Raw genomic sequence first — 13,629 nt, 5'->3', positions numbered from 1 at the left:
GTTTGTAAATATAATTCATGAGGGCGTTTTTTTTGTTGTTTTTTTTGGGTGAGGGGGCATGATGGCAATTCTACCCAGCATGCAAATTCATTTTGACTATATTCCATAGCGGTGGGATTAATGACATCATTCTGTATGCAAACCCCCCGAAGACCAGAAATATTACCCGGCCATAACACACAAGTGTTAGTTCAGCAAGGAAAGCAATCAAAATATCCTGCCTGGACATTTTATCATCAGATTGCATTGTCAAAGGAATGAATATAAATGTACAATGTAAATACATGAACCTTTAAAGGAAGAGTTCACACAGAAATGTTGGGTTCTTTCCAATCCTGTATTATTTTATTTCTTTTGGACAAATGAAGCCAATTTTTGTGATGAACATACCTAAATTTGAAAGCTGTTATTCACTGATATACCTCCTCATAGCTCATTTACAGTCACATTTTTAAATGCCTTGTGTCATGATTGATCACACGACACACAAGAACCAATGTTTTTTGCCCAAATGCAGCACTTTTTTTTATTGCGGAGGAATATTATCAGTGTATAGTGGCTTAAATTTTCAGTTTGTGGCTTCACAAATGTTATAGATTACATTTTTTGTTCTTTTTTTGGCACTTGACAGTATAGCGTGTTGCAGGGATGAAGTAATTTTGTAAAAAAAAAACAGAAGTTAGTGACACACTGGTTCTCTCAAAAAAAAGCTTTTTTCCATTGGCTTTTGGATTATTGGAGAAAATAAGCTCTGTGACCAACGACTGATTCACATGGGGCATCAGTGTCGACGCTTGACAGAGGGCGTGTCTGACGCTTGACGGAGGGCGTGTCTGAAGCTTGGCGCTGAGGCGTAAGGAAGCTTTGCATAAGGCGATCTGATTGGCTGACGCCTGCGTTGGCGCTTAAAAAAAGTTGAACATTTTTCGTTTTCAAGCAACGGCAGTGACACAATGCAACCATAGACTGTAAAAAAAATAGTGACGCGATGCAACAGAACCCACAATTGACACATGACGTCACCCATTCAAAGTAAATGAGAAACATTAAAAGGTTAGTTCACCCAAAAATGAAAATTCTGTCATTTATTACTCACACTCATGCCGTTCCAGACCTGTAAGACCTTTGTTAATCTTTGGAATGCAAATTTAGATATTTTTGTTTAAATCCGTTGGCTCCGTGAGGCCTACATAGGGAGCAATGACATTTCCTCTCTCAAGGTCCATAAAGGTACTAAAAACATATTTAAATCAGTTCATGTGAGTACAGTGGTTCAATATTAATATTATAAAGCTACGAGAATATTTTTGGTGCGCCAAAAAATAACGAATTATTTAGTGATGGCCGATTTCAAAACACTGCTTCAGGAAGCTTCGGAGCATAATGAATCAGCGTGTCGAATCTGCAGTTCGGCGCGCCAAAGTCACGTGATTTCAGCAGTTTGGCGGTTTGACACGTGATTCGAATCATGATTCGACACGCTGATTCATTACGTTCCGAATCTTCCTGAAGCAGTGTTTTGAAATCGGCCATCACTAAATAAGTCGTTATTTTGTTTTTTTTTGGCGCAGCAAAAATATTCTCGTTGCTTTATAATATTAATATTGAGCCACTGTACTCACATGAACTGATTTAAATATGTTTTTAGTACCTTTATGGATCTTGAGAGAGCAAATGTTATTGCTCCCTATGTAGGCCTCACGGAGCCATCGGAATTTAACAAAAATATCTTAATTTGTGTTCCGAAGATCAACGAAGGTCTTACGGGTGTAAAACGGCACAAGGGTGAGAAATTAATGACAGAATTTTCATTTTTGGGTGAACTAACCCTTTAATGCCGACGCCCTAAAACAGCCGCAACAAAAGTCTATGACTAATAAACATTTTGTTCATCAAGAAAATCTCATTTTGAAGCCTAAATAGATAGCTGAAGTTTTAAACTAACTACACCATGGTCGCATGACTTCAGTGTCACCACCACTAAGTTTTCCACCAACCCTTTCAATCTTTTTTGAAAATCTACAAGTTTAGATAGCTTGCAAGGCTGTGACATAAACACAACGAGGCAAAAAGCGGACAATGAGTTTACCTGTTCGGCATTATTGTGTTTAATGTTCCCGAAAACCTCTGTAGTCCCATTTAGACACTTGTTAGCAAGTACCTTTTTCTGAGACACATAAAAGTAAAAAAAAAAAAAAAAAAAAATCATGAGTGGGGTAATTACTGATGTATTTCATGTCACAGAATAAAATGTGAAAGCTTAACCACAAACCTTACTTCAGGCAATTAAACAAAAACGCATAAAAAAAAACGACTTTTGGATGATGGAACTGGATGTTCATCTCGTTGTTTTAAGACTCATTCCTGCTGCACTCTATAAATCACTATCCACTTTCACTGTATAGAAAATAGCAGCTTGGATATTTTACTTCAAAACGTTTATATCCTTTAGCTGCTCATTGTTTGTTACCATTTACTTCTAAATCTGTTTTAGCAGACATACAGCGCACTTCGCTCAATCTGACGCCCACCAGGAAGATTCAACCAGGTACCAGCTTGTGATTGCAGGCTTCCTTCAGGCTCTTTTCTCACAGAACAAAGAGAAAAAAATATAAGCTCTCAAAAGGAATGCATCAATACATTATCAAAAAAGGCATTAGAGGCCATTTGTGGTCAGTTTCAACCTAGTTTATTCCTGTCTGCTCTTTACATCTGTCCAATCCATTTCTCTCAGTATCTCCATCACAGTTATGCCTTCGAACCTTCACATCTTGCCTCATCTCAACATCTCAGTGACACATGGCCTTAAAGCAGACACACACACACACACACACACACACACTCGGTCACAAGGTACTGTGTGTCTACGATCCACCAGAAGCTGATCTTAGATCAGCAAAGGCAGCAGCTAATGGGAAGCCATGCAATATTTCCCCAGTGCACAGATCCCTGTCACATCCCCTCAGACGGGAGGTTCTCTGAGGTAAAAGGTGCAGTGCTGCAGAATGTCATTGAGATGTTTGCGGCCTGACATGTTTCAGTTTTCCATCAAATGAAGGGAAAATGGCTCCCTGAGGAGCTAGGTTACGGTAAGGAAGGCTAATCTGAAGAACTCCAAGCAAAACACAGAGGTTTTTGTGTTCAGGAAGACCCAAAGGCATAAAACATAAGGCAGACCATTGCTGTCCAACATTTACAGGTTTTATAGTTTGTCAAAAAAATAATAATATATATAAAAAAAAATTATTTAAAAAAATACACACACATAAAAGAATGTTGGGCAGAACTGCTCTTTTCCATATAATGAAAGTGAATACAGTTTAGGATCCATTTACACTAGTGCGTTTTCGTTTTAAAATGAACTCGTCTACACTGGCGTTTCCACAGCGTTTCAGAATATACTATACGACTAAAAATGCATGTCACATGACTGTTCGTGCACACTGGGCATGCACGTACAAGTGTAAGCAGTTGCCTCTTGTGCATGTAGGCAGCTGCAGTATTAAAAAAAATCATAGTTTGACTGCACAAAGGCTGCTAAAAATGACAACAAAGCTAGCAAAGATTGCAGTTCAGTCTCCATGTTATTGTTTATATGGTCGTCAAGGATACGCAGAGCAAACGTGGGCAGCCACGCCATCGTTTTAAAAAAACTCAGTTTTGGTCTGTTTATAGTCTACTTTTCGTTTTCAAACTAAAACAGTGTTTTCGAAAGTCTCCGTTTTTGAGGTTCGAAAATGCCGGCGTAGTGTAAACGACAGGCATTACCGTAGCAAAACGTATGTGTTTTAAAATGAAAACGCACTAGTGTAAACGGGGCCTTATGGTCAGTAAGATTTTTTTTAAATAAACTTTTATTCAGCAAGGATAAAAAGTGTCAGTAAAGACATTTATAGTTTAACAAAAGATTTCTATTTCTAATTCTGTTGAACTTTGTATTCATCAAAAGAATCCTGAAAAAATGCAGCAAACTGTTTTTAGCAATGATAATCAGAAATGTTTCTTGAGCAGCAAATCAGCATATTATAATGATCATGTGACACTGAATCATTGCATTTATTCAAACTTGCTGAGTCACACTCGTTGCATAATATTACATGAACCAGCGGCATTTGGCATCACTGACATCAAAACTAGTATAATAAAGAAATTCTGTCTGTGACATAAGGTGAGTTTGGAAGTATAAATCACCATCTGCTTTCATTTTATGGTAAAGAGCAGCTGGAACATCTCCTTTTGTATTTTACGGAAGAACATGCAGGTTTGGAATGGCATTTAAAAGTAATGTTTTTTTTTTTCTACTCGATAACATCCAGCTCTCTTCTACATTAATGCTCTCTTCACAAACATATATGCATGCAAGCTTTGGAGAAAATTGTGTTATTTTCTCTTTTTATTACAGGCTGACTTGAGGGCATCACACATTATGTCTTTCTCTCCCATTACAATGGGTTTAATATTCATCGTGCAGTGCCACAGCCCCTTCCAGACTGGCCAGGTCTTCATTTCTGGATTCTCTCAGAATATACCATTGCTTGCTTGAACTGTCCTATCTGAATGGGATCTGAAATTATTATCGGGAGGAAATCAGATAGGTGTATTCAAAAGAGCTGAGAGCTTGAATCGCACACATCATTATCATAATTACAGCCTGGAAGTCCATGCAGAGGTATTCAAAATGCAGCGGCCCCAACCCTTCAAATGTAAAACCTGAGAATGGAATACTGGCCTGATTGCTTTGAACAGAGTTCATGGCCCTCCAGTGCAGAGCTGTGTACTACTCGTGGGTGGTGAGCCATGTTTCTCTAGCTCTCGACTTGAACTTGAACCCAGAAGCCCTAACACTGATTGAAGCTGGGAGAGCTCCCCCTGGGACTGCAGCAAAGCTAATACAGACAACAGCCACACCATCATGATGTTCTGCTTTTACATCTCTCCCCCCACCATACTCCAAATACTTAGAACTGCTCAGTGAGGTGTTTGTGTAACGTATCCTTGGAAGATCAAAATAACATCTTGATGTTCATTTTAGCTGGTGAATGATTTATTTATGAGCATAAAAGAAGATGTACAAACCCAAAACATGGTGGCTAATATACACTTGACTTAATGGACAGGCTTTGTGTTTTTCAGCCCATTCTGAAATCAAAATGGTTACACACAGTCATTTATAATAAGAACGTTGGTTGCTAGTTTTCAGCTTTTTTATTAAATTTGAGTGCAGTCATATCAACCCAGAAGCAATTTTATCGCTCTTACATAGTTCAGGAGACTTCATGGAGATTTCATTTGTTTACTTCAGGTAGGCCATAGATGTTTCTCTGAAAATAAGGAGAAAAAAAAAACAAAAATTAATCAATTGTTGACAGAGAAAGAGTAGTGCTATAAAATAAATCAGAATAGATTAGTTCAGATCATTTGATCCTGTAAAAAACTGATAAAAAAAAATTCGAGTTTATATTGAAATTAGACTTTTTGAGCAAGGTCTCCATTTACTGTCTATTTTGTCTCATTGCCATTTGGGAGAAACAACTTCAACTGGTTAACTAAAACTAAAATCATAAAAAAAACACATTTTTGTTATTGAAATAATAAAATAAAACATATATATTTCAGCTAGTTGCAAGGAAATATTTCTCATTTTCATTTATTTTAAAGGGGCTATATGTATATGTATGTATCCGCGTTTCCACCGCAGGAACTTTCCAGGAACTAGGGACTTTGGGGTGGTACTTAGTGTGTTTCGACCGCAAGGACCAGGGTCTAAATGAAGTTCTGAGTAAAAATTTTCCCCTCAGAAAGTCCCTGCTCACAAGGTAGTACTTTTTCAAAGTTCAGGAACTTTCGGGGGTGGGACTTGGGCGCTGAACATGCTGATTGGTTGAGTTCATGCAGCATTTTGATTGGTTGACTCCACGCAGCATTTTATTTTAACCACCATTTTTAAAAGTCTGTTGTGGTGCGTGCAGTAAGAGATGTTTGCGATTCGAATCAACAAAAAATACTACCGATGGACCGACGACGAGGTTCAGGGTTTATTAAGCTTAAATGCGGAGGACAAAATCCAGCGGGAACTGAAAAGTCACGCACAGTCCTACGTCACTGGACTAATTTGCCTAATCTTCACAGTACTTTAGACCGTAATGGAAACGCAGACAGCAACAGGTCTGGGGGGAAAAAAGTTCCTGGGACAAATTGTTCCGGGTAATTTCGGTGAAAATGCAGCTGCGTTACATGATATGTTATATAAGTTATATAAGTGCGAGGCTGCAAGCACAAGCAATAAGTTGCTGTCTGCAGTTCACTTAACGGCCACCGGTGTTGCTAATAACAAAGGTTTCTGAATTCTACATATAGCCCCTTTAACTTGATATACTAATATAACTTAAACTAAATAACTAAAATAAAAATTATTAAAAACTATATAGACATTAAACTAAATTACAAAATTAATTACAAAATTACTAAAAAATGAACTAAAATGAAAATGGAAAATATAAAAATAAAAACTAAGTCAAACTATTAATAAAAACTATAATAGTGTCTCAATGATACTAAAATAACACTTGTGCAAACACTCTCTCATGGCAATTTATAATCATTTGTACGTTTTTGTATGATCTGCTAATGCCCCACTGATGGTTAGGTTTAGGGGGTGGACTACTTTTTTTTTTACTTTTCCATTATATGCATTCAAATGAAATCGCCGTTTTGTAAAATATGTTACCTTTCAAGGGAACTCGCGCTGCGTCAAACGCAATCACGCAGAGGCATTCCCAAAGCGCTTGACGCAGCGTCTCGTTCCCTCTCAGGGAACCATGGTTACATACGTAACCTGAGACGTTTTCTCATGAAATCATGTTGGTTCTGCCATAAACACTAATGCATAGCTAGACAATACAGTTTCAATAAAGGTGAGCTTAGAAACAACACCAAAAGGATCCTCTCCCATGGTGTCAGTTTGTTTTTAAGCCTCTTTGTTTTGTCCCCAGTTGAGCCCCAAACCACACTCTATCATACATAAAAAAAAATGACACAAGTCGTTTCATTATTACAGATACCATGCAACTAAATATGCATTTTGAGGAGTGGCCTAATACCACAAGACTGGGCCCTCATGCATATTTAAATAGCTCCAACCCCGTGTCTGGCCAGCAAGCAATTTCCCGCTCCACTCCGTATGGCCCAACCCCCGCCCGGCCTCAATAGCATGCATATGTATGAAGCGCTGTTTCATATGTATCAGGTCCATCATTTTCTCCTGTTTCACTGAGAGGCGATGACACGCATGGCATCAAGAGGGATGACCCTCACAGGGGGCCAGACGGTCTCACAGGAATAGACTAGAGCCAAAACAAACTGCAGACTCCCATCATGCTTTGTAAGAGAAGGAGCAGCGGACAGGGAGATGAATAATCCAGATACACAGTCTGCCACTGATGGCCTCTCAGGCCTTACATGGATATCTGCTCTAGGTAAAGTTTAGATGCTGGTTGTTTCAGAATGTTGTAAACACTGTTGACTACAGTAAATTGGACATAAAAGAAGCTTCAAAAAGACCACATATATAATTATATATAAATGTAACGACAAAAATCACATTACATGACGTATGGTAATGATATGCATCCACCAAAATGACATAAAATATAGCAAAACTTACCATTGTGAAACCCCAGTAAAATAACATGGAACCTCCTTTTAAAGGCGTAAAAAGCTTTCATAATCTCTTACGTTTAATTTTTTTATGACTTTATAATGAATACCCATGAAAATGTGACATTTTTTAACCATAACTGCGATAACTATGGTTTTTAGAAATTATGGTTTACATGCTAAATATTTCTAGTGCACTAGTGAAAGTGGGGGAAAAATAGTGTAATGTATTCAAAAACTGCAGGCTTGTAAATAAATAAATAAAAAGAGAAAGAGTAAAACATAAAATAATAAATGAAAAAATAAAAATCAATACATCCCCTGTAATGCTGGGGGGATTGTATGTCGCTCCATTACACACATCCAGTTACATCTTTACAAATAAACTAATCATCACAAATTAACACCAATCTGACAGGCACTGCGCTCTTAGCCATGACACTAGTGATGAAACACTTGGCATTCTGACTACGGTCATTTATTACAGTAGATGAGAAGGAGATTCTCTCAGACTGGTTCCTTTCCAATGGCAGCGGTCCATATTAACACATATGTCTAACTCATGTTTGATAATTGCTAGCATGTGCTAATTAGCCCCAAAGCTGCTGAGGAGGTCGCTGATACCAAAGAGTGACATAGCGAGAGGGAGAGAGTTAGGGCAAATTCCAAATGGCTTTTTTGTGCCCTTAAAAAGGCACTGCAGAAAGGGGATCTTTATTGTAGGGTCGTTCTAAATAAAACTGTTCCAAATAATAGTTAGCAACTATCCTTCATGTGTCAGAATGGGTAGCAAGTTTGCAAAGCAAAATTATCCTATATGGGCTTGCCCTTAGCAGGGGCTTGCTAGTTTGGGACTAAATGTTGGTTTGTAGTAAAATTAAATTGTTATATATAATAAATTAATAAAATTATATTGTTATATATGTAACAGTTTTGGAATTATGGTAAAATCGGTAATAGGGCTGAACACAAAATTTTAGATTACATTTTCTGTTAATTAAATTAGTTAAAAAATTTATTGCAATTAATTAAACATCATTTGGCCAAATGTATTCTTTTAAAATAAATTATTCTGATTTTAATTGTTTGATACAGTCAATGAGATCAAGAGGTAAAACAGGCCAAAATCCTCATTTTATATTAAAGGGAAAGTTCACCCAAAAATAACAATTCTGTCATCATTTACTCACCCTCATGTCATTCCAAACCCGTAAGACTTTTGTTCATCTTCGAAACACAAATGAAGATATTTTAATGAAATCTGAGAGATTTCTGTCCCTACATTGACAGTCCATGCAACTACCATATGATGCTTCATAAAGAGATCATAAAACTAATCCATGTGAATTGAGTGGTTTAGTCCAAATTTTCTGAAGAGACACAATCACTTTATATGATGAAAATATTTAATTTAGGCTTTTATTCACATATAAACATTCATCAACTCACACATCAGTTATGGTAAAAAGAAGCTCAAGCATGTTTGCTTGACATGCGAGAACCAATGAGGTTCATTCTCGTGTGTTACGCAGCACGTTTGAGCTTCCGCAATGAGGTTTGTTCTCGAGCGTCAAAACACGTACGGTTGAGCTTCTGTTTAAGTTCGCTGATCAATGTTTACATGTGAATAAAAGACTTAATTCGATCTGTTCATCATATAAAGCGATCGAGTCTCTTCAGAAAATTTGGACTAAACTGCTCAATTCATATGTATTAGTTTTACAATCTCTTTATGAAGTGGTAGTTGCATAGACTCAATGTAGGGACAGAAATCTCTCAGATTTCATTAAAATATCTTCATTTGTGTTTTGAAGATGAACGAAAGTCTTGTGGGTTTGAAACAACATGAGGGTGAGTAATTGATGACATTTTTCATTTATTTATTTTTCATTTTTTCGGTGAACTATCACTCAGTGAATGCATTCAAGCTTCTTTTCATGCTTGGTTAATTTTATGTTAGATAACTTTAAAGTCCCTCTGTAGTCAATAATTTTATCCCTTAAAAACTCTTCTTTGATCACCATATTTAGATGTTTTTTCCTGTGGAAAAAAAAAAATTCTTCATGCCTTAAAATAGCTTGAATGTAACTGTACACCCTTGCCTCATTAAGTATACACGGATCAACGAATATGCAAATTAGCCCCGCCTCCGCTCACTCATGCCAGCTCAGAGATGAACTCCCTCAACTTACTGAGGTAATGTGACACAAACCATGTTCCCATTCGCCATGTCAGAGTCAGACAGCTGCCTTCTAACAATCAGTATCCTTACAAACGCGTTGAACAACTCAGAACATCAGTGGAGAAAGGCTTATAGTTCATCATAACAACGTAACATACATCAAAAGCCCACCGGCACATTGACGTGACTGGTTACAAGGTAGTTTGTGATGTCACAGACACCAGTGATTTCAAACTGCGTGTTTGAGACTGTCTTTTTTTCACCGCAGTTTTAAAGGGGGGGATATCACACACAGTTTCTGCCAATCTCATGTTAATCTTGAGTACATCTAGAGTAACAATGCATCCTTCATATCTCTGAAAAGTCTTTAGTTTTATCATATTTATAAGATAGATATGCTAAATCGTGTCTTTCTGAAAAAAGCCGAGCTCCTGGAGGCGTGCTAGCTAAAGAGTCACGAGCGCGCGCAGCTTTTGCGTAGACATCGTCTGCTAGCTGCGACATCATTATAAATACAAAGGGAACAAAAACGTTCGTGTTGTTTACATTTTATGCACTTGCGCGCCGATTGCCAACAAAACACAGACATCTGATGCAGCTTTACTCACCACCTGCAATCTGCAAATCCAGCGCCGAACTGGGACTTGTTTATAAAGTATTCACCATCGAAATCCCGGGAACAAACAAACATACGTGTGCAACTCCGTTGCTGCCCCGGAAAAACAAACTTCATCCACTGTTCCCTTAACGCTGGGTTCTTTGGGAAGCTGAAAAAGGTAATGTTTCCCTCACAACCAAAAACACACTTCTTCGGTGACAGGAGGAACAGAAAAATCTGAACTGAAGATATGGAACGCGTTGATGGGCGTGCTCTTGCTCTGGGTGATGTGTGTGTGCACGCTTATCAGGAAGAAGTGCCTATACAAGGAATTCCACTCTCTTTTGACGTCATACAGGCCATACTCGAAAAAAAACTCTCTGAAACCGGAAGTAGTGTATTTGGCACAGAAATACTCTGTCATACGTCCAACTCGAGTTTGAAGCTTTGGCCATGTTTAGCATGAGAATGCAACTCTTTAACAGTGTAAATAAGTCAGAATGCATGAAATAGCATTACACCCCCCTTTAAGGAGAAAAAACTAAGCAATGGTGTTGACATATGAATTTGCACATGGTTTGTCTTAAAGCATAAAAACACCACACAGACATATAAACAACATTAAAAACTTGATTTTCACCACAAGGGGTCTTTAATACAAAAACTATGGGATTTGTGCATCTAAAAACTTATAGGACACCATTCATGGAAAGCATCTCAAAATAAAAAGGCCATTAGGTTTAATGAGTATAGAACGAGCAAATTCAACTGTAGTTATGACTTGCAACACTGTTAGCTTGTGTGAATATAGCCTGTTTAAAGAATACAAACTTACTCTTAAAGTGCCCCATTATGCTATTTTAAAGGTTCCTAATTTTGTTTTAGAGGTCTCCTACAATAGGTTTACATGCATCCAAGGTCAAAAAACACTTTAATTTTCTCATAATATACATTGCAGCATAACCTCTTTTCTCACAGTGTCTGAAACGGTTCTATAAATTATGCGGTCTCTCTAGATCCCTCCTTTCTGAGAGTGTACTCTGCTCTGATTGGTCAGATGGCCCAGTCAGTTGTGATTGGTCTACCACATACAGTGTGTGTCAGAAACGAAACAGCTACTACCATATCTGAATTTCAGCTCTGGAGCCTTCCTCAGCACTTGATACACAGTGAACAGTAATGTTGGCATTGTTTTGTTTTTTTTTCCGTATCAATTCCAGCGTGAGTCCTCATCCTTTTGAAGTGAATGCAAAGTAGAAGCATCTTCTCGATATGTCAACAACATAAACCAAACTCTTCCAGGCCTCAGCTACAACTAAAGTGTCTGAGGGCGGATCAAAGTAGATGTTGTTCACGGGCAGCCAATGAAGACAATAGACTGGCATTATGCAAATTTGTTACATTGCTTTGACTCGTTTCAGCAGTTCAGAATCAATTCTTTTTTAGAAGACAATAACTTTATTTGTCGTGTACTTTGATCTTTAAAACTTTGCAAACCTTTTACATTCACAAACAGCTATATTACACACTGCATGAAAGGTAATACTCAAAAAAGCATAAAAGGGACACTAAGGAAATATTAACTGCGATGACAATACATGAACATGTGTCCATTGTATGTCCAAGACTTGAATATTTAGGTGACTTTAAGGGACAGGACTTCTAATGTTTTAGCACATCAAAAACAGTTTATTGTGATCATGCCATGCTGTTAGCACTCTACTGGACCAGAGGTTGGTCAGATCATATCTTGAGCTTTGAGCGTTCTGAAATCTGGAAGGCTGACATCAGTTATGAATCCCAAAAGACCAATTTTACACAGGCTGAGACACTGTGTGACATTCATGGAATGAAAGCCTGAGGCACATGAAGACAGGGTGAAAGAGGACAAGACGGAGAGAGTGAAGATGGGCTGAGAGAGAGAGAGAGAGAGAGAGGGAGAGGGGATGAATAGTCACCTTAGTGGTGGCTGATGTGCTGATATCTCTCATGGCTGTGGGCAATGTTCATGTGATTGGGTGTTTGTCAAACAGCCGCAAAAGATAGCGTCCATTCACCCGAGACTCACTCGCTAAGCATACACAGACACAAAATACACACACAAATACACAGGAAACATCACAGAAACCATATGCGTGTGGAATGTCAGAAAGAAATATGGTTCCACCGCAACTCCAAATGTATACGCAAGTTCAGTATACTTCAAGTGCACTTCTAAACTGTTCTTTGCAGTGGTTGTGGTTGGAATGGCATACTATCATATCACATTTAATATTTCTGCTGCATATACACTGTAAAATTATTTTCAAAATTGTAAATAAAGCAGATTATTGGAGTACGCTGATGATTGATGGAGGTTTTATACAGGAATAAATGTATGCCGCACCACTGCTTTGGAAGATGAAACGTACATTTGTTTGTGAGTCTGTGTGTGTCATTGCAAATCAGTCATGTTTTCATGTCAAAGAACATCAACCATTATTGTACATCCATAAAGCTTACATTTCGGTTAATGTTCTATAGTTTCACCCCTACTGTTTAAGGTCTTTTATGTCTTGTTTATTCAAATGATGTGCTTGTGAAATGCAAGTGTCTTTACAATGCGTCTTCTTTTTCCTCAGGAAATGACTTTTGAATCTTTAATATTTCACTTTTCACTTCAAATGTTCATGTTTAATTCAGTGTTTCTTTGTTATCTTTGAAAATCACTAGTAATATTTGAGTAAAAATCCTACACTTAAGCCCCGTTCACACCAAGAACGATAACTATAAAGATAACTATAGGCTAAAGATAACTATATTAGCGTCCACACCAGCGGACGATATCCTTGTTTATTCTAAACGTGTGCTTGTCTGACACTTTAAAGGTGCAATGTGTAAAATTTGGGAGGATCTATTGACAGAAATGCAATATAATATACATAACTATGTTTTCAGTGGTACATTAAGACCTTACATAATAAACCGTTATGTTTTTATTACCTTAGAATGAGCCATTTCTATTTCATACACCACTGGTCCCCCCTTCATGTCAAGTCGCCATTATGAGCCAGCATGTTTCTACAGCAGCCCTAAATGGACAAACACTCTACAGAGCGTGTTTCATCACTATGCTGTTCTTCTTTTAAATCGTTTGTGTTTTTAGAGGCAGCTTGTATCGTCACTACATTGAATATGCACAAAGTAGTAGTAG

This window comes from Ctenopharyngodon idella, chromosome 6 (assembly GCF_019924925.1).
Source record: "Ctenopharyngodon idella isolate HZGC_01 chromosome 6, HZGC01, whole genome shotgun sequence".
Taxonomy (NCBI): domain Eukaryota; kingdom Metazoa; phylum Chordata; class Actinopteri; order Cypriniformes; family Xenocyprididae; genus Ctenopharyngodon; species Ctenopharyngodon idella.
Note: the sequence above shows the minus strand (reverse complement) of the source record.